The sequence below is a fragment of the Lates calcarifer genome, linkage group LG15, assembly GCF_001640805.2.
Source record: "Lates calcarifer isolate ASB-BC8 linkage group LG15, TLL_Latcal_v3, whole genome shotgun sequence".
NCBI classification, from domain to species: Eukaryota; Metazoa; Chordata; class Actinopteri; family Centropomidae; genus Lates; species Lates calcarifer.
The window spans coordinates 11,693,638-11,701,764 of NC_066847.1; positions in this window are offsets into that span (position 1 = coordinate 11,693,638).

Here is an 8,127-nt window from a genome sequence, read left to right on the forward strand (position 1 = left end):
AAAGCGTTGCCAGAGGCCCAGGGGGACATTAGGACTGACAGAAAATAGGAATGGTGGCGGGCCACATTGTATATCTTTCGCAAGTCTTGATATTGTCGACAGAGGTTAGAGGGCAGCGGTGAAAGATGGAGAGTTTGGAGCCATGAAAGCAGAGGGGAGTGACAGAGAGGAGGAATGATTGGCCCCCTTGAATGAAAAGGTTAGGTTAGTCCACAGTGCTGCCCCGCAGCATACGTCAGATGTATGGTGTGAGAAATATGTGAACGAGAAAGTGAATAATAGAATACAAAGAGGAATGATAAAGTGGGATGGCAGTTGCTATGCCAACGGTATAGTATACAGATGAGTTCTCGTTCAGCCTGATCTTTCTCTCTTTCTTGTCTCCCTCCAAGTGTAAAGCCACTTAAAGGCTTGACTACAGGAAATGATACTGTATAAATCACATAAAACTTCTAAGTGACACAACAGGTGGGTGGGTGGGAGTGGAAATATAGGGAGGAAGTAGCGCACTGGGTGGAGAAAAAAGGGAGATGGAGAGAGAATGTGAGAATTTGGGAAAGGAGGCTCGTGAGTGAAAGAAGAGAGGGATTGATTTGATTCTGTCTGAAAGGACAAAAGACCCCCCCCCACACACACACTCTCACACACTCACTAACACATTCACAAATAGCAATCATTGAATTTGCAGTACAGTTCTTCCTTTCACCATTTCCTCCAAATCTGTTTATACATTTACGATTAGTTCTTCAGACAGAACCAAACTGTCTCTTCCTGTTTCTATTCTTTGTACCAGGCCAAGCTAAGGACTCCACAAGACCCTTGAAGGTGTCCTGTGGTTTCAGGCACCAGTTATCAAAATGGGCACTCCCCCATTTTGCGGCTACACAGCCCCATATGCACCAAGCTGTGCTCCACTGTGTGTTCTATCATAGCCAGCATTAAGGTTTTCAGCTGTTTGTGCTACCGTGGCTCCTCTTTGGGATCTGACCAGAGGGACCAGCCTTCGCACGCCACGTATCAGTAAGCCTTGGGTGCCCATGACCCTCACAGGTCACAGGTTCACCAGCAATCCTTCCTTGGACCACTTTTGGAAGGTACTGACCACTGCATATCTGGAACATCCCACAAGACCTGTCGTTTTGGAGGTACTCTGACCCAGTTGTCTAACTCTCACAATTTGGCCCATGTCAAAGTCACTCAGATCCTTATCGTTATCATTTTCCTGCTTCCTACACATTAGCTTCAAAAACTGAAAACCCAGCCCTTAATATGTGCCATTGTATTGAGATAAACAGTGATCATACAGACATGAGAGTGGTGTACATCGTCTCATAACACTCTAAGCAAGAAAGCAAGTAGACCTCCCAAAATGTCCTAACACCAGGCCTATTCCTTTAAAGCAATGATTGTTCAAACACTGACTGAACAGCTAAAATACAAAGTATATAAAAGTAGCACAAGTAGAGTCAGCATAACTGAGCAAACTGATTCAGTAATGTCTGTTACACAACAATATTTATCTAAAGTTGCTGTCATTACCGCCATAAGCTGCTGGTCATACCAGACCAAGTAAGGCTATAACTCCAAAGCCCCTGAATGTGTTTTGCTTTGAGAGTTTTATCGCTTATGAATTCAGTTCTTCATTTGTGAGAAGAAACAGAAACATTTCAACTCAAAAGTTAAATACTCTCCCCTTGAGTCAAAGCAGTGATCACACACTGCAAAAATATTCCATAACAAGTAAAAGTCCAGCATTTAAATTTTTGCTACTAATGTATAAGCAGCAAAACATATTTACTGTAAGTATCAAAAGTAATAATACTCATAATGCAGAATGGCCTCATCACAAAAGTGTTATATTATAATCTATACTCTATGATCTAGTATTATTATCAACACATTTAAGAATCATTTTAATGTTGTAGTCATAAGTTTTGTGCGTTATATCTCAATCTGCAAAGTACTTGATAACTGTAAGTAACAATACAGTGGAGCAAAAGGAACAGTCCAAACTTACTAGGAAATGCAGCAGAATGCAAGAATAAAGTGGCATCAAATGGAAATACTCAAGTAAAGCACAAGTGTCTTAAAATGGCAATTAAGTCCATTGAAAAATGTGTTGAATATTGTGCTGAATAACATAACCCCACTCTAACTGGTCACTTTGTGAGGAAAAGGAAATGGAGGAACTGATTTTTCACTTTCTCCAAGACAGACACTTGTTGACTAGACTTATGATAAATGTCAGAGAAGTGATGAGTAAGTGCATTGCACAGCTGCACAGCTCTTCTTAATAGACCACTGGGCTGGCCCCACTATATCAGACATGCTTTCATTGCTGCCCTACACTGGCTCCATTGTATCCTAATGGCTCAGATTGCATTAGGGGCCTGGAAACTGTGCGGGCTAACCCACAGCCTGAAACCAGCCGCTGTATGCAGATGGATCTCTGCATGGCCAACAGCACTCTGATCTGACTGCCTGAGAGAGACTAATCAAATACAGAACGGGAGACTACATAGGATAAAAGATATGGGGGGTTTGAATGGTTGGAGCTTTGCAGAAAGCTGTGGGTAATGCGTCCGCTCTCCTATTTAAGTGGTGAGCAAGCAGTACAGAACATCTCGCCTCCAAACAACTGTGGCCTTTTAATGAAGGGACTGACACACATGCAGATACACACACAAGCACACACACACACACACACACACACACACACACACACACACACACACACACACACACACACACACACAGCATATTGACATAGCTTTATTAGACTGTCTGAAATTCTATCAATCAGCAACAAAACACTCACCACTCCATGTCCAGGTTTTCTCATTAGACAAGATAAAGGATATTGCATGCATGGAGCATCATCACCCTGACTGGACAGCCAGTTGGTTAAGTGTGCCGCTTGCAGCTGTCATGTTACTAATATTTGAAAGTGTTTGAAGAGTTCAGAGGCAAACTACAGTTTCGCACTGTCAGCATGACAGCAAAGTGTATGGTGTGGTGCTGATGTACTGGATGTGTGTGTGTTTGTGTCAGCTGTCTTTTGACTAAAGAACACTAGTCAGCAGACCTGCGACACTGCCGGATTTCCACTCATACACACTTTTCCTGTCACTTTAATTCACAACCATTTTTTCCCCCTGCTGAGGCTTCATGGGTAACTTGAAAGTTTTTAAGGTTAGAGACTGGACAGCCAGTTCCCTTGAGTCCAGTGGTATCCAGATGGATCAGCTGCTATATGTTCGTGTCAAGCAGCCCCAGTCAATTTGCAAGATGTCTCGTCACCTCTCCAACCAGACTAGGTGATTAGCTTGGCTTCTAAAGAGGCCCCTCTATCGTAGGACCGTGGATGGCGACATCATATTCCCATTTGCTGTTCGCTACCCACATGATGACTCTGGCCACTGCTCCTCCAACATCCCTCTTTGAGACTGCTGGTTTCTCTTGGTCCAGCTCTTCTTCTTCTTTTTTTAAAATATATTTTATTTTTTGGTTCAGCTCTTCTGAAACAGCTGCTCCCTTGATATCCAGCCTGATGTCTTGAAGTGTGTGTAGGAGTGTTTTGATATGTTATTCTGCTGCTTCCCCAGTTTTTTTTTATTTTTTTTATTATTATTATTTTTTTTGCCCTAGCTGCCAACAGACCCTGACACAGGGATTCCCTGTTGGTCTTACCAATCAGTACTGAGAGCTTTCTGCCCCCTACACTGTCATTTTCAGTGGAAACAGAAGGTGTTGCAGGGGTTGTTAACTTGTACATGGGCTTACAATAGCTTGTGCGGGTGTCAGTGTCATCTGGTGTTTTGATTTTTGTTCTCACTATTTTTCACTAATGTAACTACATTTTGAGTATTTGGGTTCTTTTCTTTTTTTTTTTTAAATCCCTCTATCATTGATTTGTCAGAAGATCAGTAGTCAGCAGACTAGTGACACTGCCGGATTTCCATTCATTCACACTTTTACATTCACAGCCTTTTTTTCTCATTGTGAAGTATTTTATGGTAATTTTTTATGCTTTCATAATAGATCTGACAGTAGAGAGAAGACACAGGGGGGAGATGTGGGTAAAAGTACAACAAAGCTCCCTGACCAGACTCAAACCATGGATGTTATACTTCATGCTTCAGGCCTTAAACCCCCCCTAATCTCTGATTGGCCAATTGTTCGTTTACCCAGCAGAAACAGCACATTAATGAGCACAAAACCAGGTCTATTTGAATCCCTTAACAATATGAGATGCACATGTAGGCAGGATTTCAGCTATATGAACTGCTGCCCTTACCCCTCTCCTGCCAGTGATCAACTGATCCTCCTCAGCTAACGCCACCCTCTCTCCTGCTGATTGCTGTACAGAATGTAGGGAACAAGAGTTGCCTGATCTGCATCCTCTTACTTCTGAGAGGCAGCGTCATATTTAGGCTACTTTTAATGCATAGGTAGCAAAGAGTCAAGGTCTCAAGCCTTTCAGACAACAGGAATGCCATATCATATGTTATGTGTCACCCTTGATTGAAGAGGCAAGTATGGCTGTGAGTGTGTGCAGCTGTCCTGATACAAATTTTTAGAGGTGTTAAAGGTGTTCAGAAGTTAGCTACAGTTTCAAGGTGTCAGCATGATAGTAAAGTTTATGCAGGGTTGGTGTTTACGTGTGAGTGTGTGAGATGACTGCAGTCTTCCTGAGTCAGCTGTCTCATATCTCTCAGCTACCACACATTGCCTAATTCCCTCCAGGCTTTTTGAGACTACTATAAAATGTGTAGAATAATCACTGTTACATTTAGTTACCCAATTTAAGCAGGGAGATAATACAAAAAGTGAACACCTTTAATGTTAAATGTCAGTATGATTTATGGAAAATCCAAATAACTGGTTCTAATTATTTGTTGCAGTTTAAAAAGTGTCATAATATTAAACATATATTTTGAAAATATAACAGAGATAAAGGTAGAACGTTTCATCAAAGCACTAAAGGTGAAAAGTGTCAAATAAAAACAAACGAGCTCCTCAGCCCTTGTATCTCTGTTAAGAATCAAGTTTTTCCTCATCACCAAACCCTTGCCTTTCTGACTTCAGCCTCCCAACAAGCCACTTTACTACTTGTGTGACCCTATAAGGGCGTAAATGAAATCTATTCTTAATTAGCAACATAATGTCATTATTATACATAAACTTCAACAAGTCATTTTACTATTTGAATTGTGTTATTCTGGCCAAACAAAACTGAGATTGACAGTCCATTCTTGGCATTCTTGGTTTTAATCTGTATTGCAAAGTCCTCATTAGAGGATTGAAATTGCTCAGTTACCGTGGAACTACAGGAGATCAATCTTCTAATCTTCTAATTCTGACTTTACATTGACCTTAAACTGAGCATGTTTTGTCAATTTTAGCATTTCATTTTTTTTTTTACGTAACAGGAATAAGCTGTTCTGTTCCTTAACCTTTTGTGGTGTCTTGTTGCCTCTTCTATTCTGTAATGAAACAGTGAAAACACATTTATAACACATAAATTATGCACATACCAAAACTTTCCAAAATCTTGGAGTGGCTGGTCCTCTTCTGTCTGAATATTTTACAAAGTGACCCGTGTCTCCCTCAGGGCATTTTTGGTGTATTTCTGCTTTAGGTTTTTGTCATTGGACAGAATTAATTTATTTTTACTAATCCTCAGGCTGTGAAATGTCAAACAGGTCACTTACCACCATCTATCAAGACTAGGTCACCATCCAACATTTGCTACTTAGCACTAAAATCAAAGAAAAGCTGAGGCTCATGGGTCCGTCATTGATTCTGCAGGAATTTGGTCATAAACCAAACAAACAAATTAAATTTTGATCTGATAATGGAGCTACATTAAAAGTCAGAGGATAACAAAAGTTATTACATTATACAGTTATTTTTAGGGAATGGAGAATATCTGTACAAAATTTCACAGCAACACATCCAATAGTTGTTGAGCTATTTCACCAAAAAACACTAATGCTGACTTAATGGTGGTGCTAAAAGGAAAGTTTGTAGATCACCAAAGTCAGTCAGATACATTGTCTGTGCAGCATGGATACTGGCACCAAAAAATGTCAACCTGCTTGTGGCAGTAAGGGAAAAGTCAGAGGATTACCAAAGTCAGTAGGAATCATCCTGTGGGAACCATGAATTTCTGCACAAAATGTCATGGCAATTCATTAGACAGACCGTCAGACAGACAACATTAGGCTTGTAATATTCAACCTAGGCTTGCATTAATCAAGTGTGACACCTTTATAAAGCATAAGGCCTCACAGTCCTAGACAGTCCAAATCCAAATAGCATTATAAGTCTATTGGTATACACCTCCAGCATTCAGATTGTACACAGTTAAACACACACAGTGCTGTATATACAAGTAAAATTCTATCTTTTTAATGCCATAGTATTAATTAAATACAATCCTACTATTGACCATGTACTGTATATATTCAATGACCAATACCACTAAAATATTGTACTCCATATTGGCACATGCTACTACAGTATTGCTCTTCCATGGTAAATGATTTTGTATCATGTCTGTAGCTTTGTCAGTTTTAGTGTTTGTACCATTATTACATCACATTACTCTGTAACAAGGGCAGTAAAACGGCAGTGCAACTGTGTCATTTTTATACCGTGGTCGGTACAATAGTATAATCTTTGTGCCAAACTGAAAGTACCATCCATTACCCTCACAGTACCATGGTACTTTTCTGGGTCACCCTCTTTACTTCGCTGATGCTTCAAGGGTCTGAGGCTCCATCCTTTCTGTCACGCCTTTGATTACCATTATAAATTTGTACTAAACTCCACAGGTTCTCATGAACTTGTGTTTTTTTTAGCTTAGCTTCTAAGCCATTCCTCTCCCCGCTCAGCCTTCATGTATTCCCTTCTTCCCCTCTCTCATTTATTTCCATTGGAGAGCATCGATTGGGTCGTTTAAGCCCTTCGGTCTGGACTAATATTTCACTCCATGCAGCCCTGCTCCCCTCTTCCATCCTTCCCTCCATCGTGCTTTACTTCTCTCTCTCTATCATTAGCCCCCCCCCCCCTTCCCACCATCCAAATACTTGACTGAAGAGACAGTATGAATCCAACATAATCGGTCGAGATACTGACTGAAACAGGCCCTCACTACAGACCATTTGGATATCTATATGCACATGTTTTTTTTTTTTCACTATTTCTTACTTCAGAGGCTGTGAATGCAATTATAGTTTGGAGCTAAATAATGTAATCCTAACTATAATTAAGTACAGGGATATTATGCAAATTCTTTTAACTACTGTTTATCTTGAAAGAACATCTGTGAAGCTTTTGTTGTTGTTGGGATTCCTCTGCTCTGCACCCTCCTCTAATGAAACAGACTGTTTGGGGGGCATTACCAATAAAACAATTTATGAAGCACTGCACTGATTGGCTGGCACAATCACTGCTGTAGTCCTGTCCCTCGACAGAGACAAATGCCACTGAGCAGGGAGACAAAACCAGATCAAATTCTACACTGAACTGATTCAGAATTAGACAATGAATATCACTATTTGTTCCCAGTGAGACATCACACCGAGCGACGGGTCTAAATGGCTTGTTCAAATTTTCTGAAGTGTTAATGCATCACAGTAAGACACTGCTGAAACAGTGTGGAGTATCAGTATTATCCAGTATCAAGATTTTACAACACATAACTAACACCTCTCACTGAACAGGCAAATGAATTTTTACTTCTACTCTATTTTTATGTTCATCCTCATTGTCATAGCTGGTTGGATTTGTATTGTTTTGTTCATTTTGTGGATGTCACACCCATTCTTACTGTTACTACCCTGTTGATTTGTTGTTCATTCTGTACTTTAGCTAGTTTGATCTGATTAGATGCTAAACTGTACTTGGTTGTCCTCATGCTTTCTGTGTGCAATGACAGTCAAGTTGAATTTTAGTGTACACTATAATCTAAAAAAATACTAATAGTGACTCAGACCCAAAAAATGTCTTAAAGTGGTCGATTAAAGATATTAATGTGCTCAACTTGAAACTCACAGTATCCCAAACAAGATGTAAATGAAATTACATAAACATACTCAGACCTGCACAGAGAGAAAATTA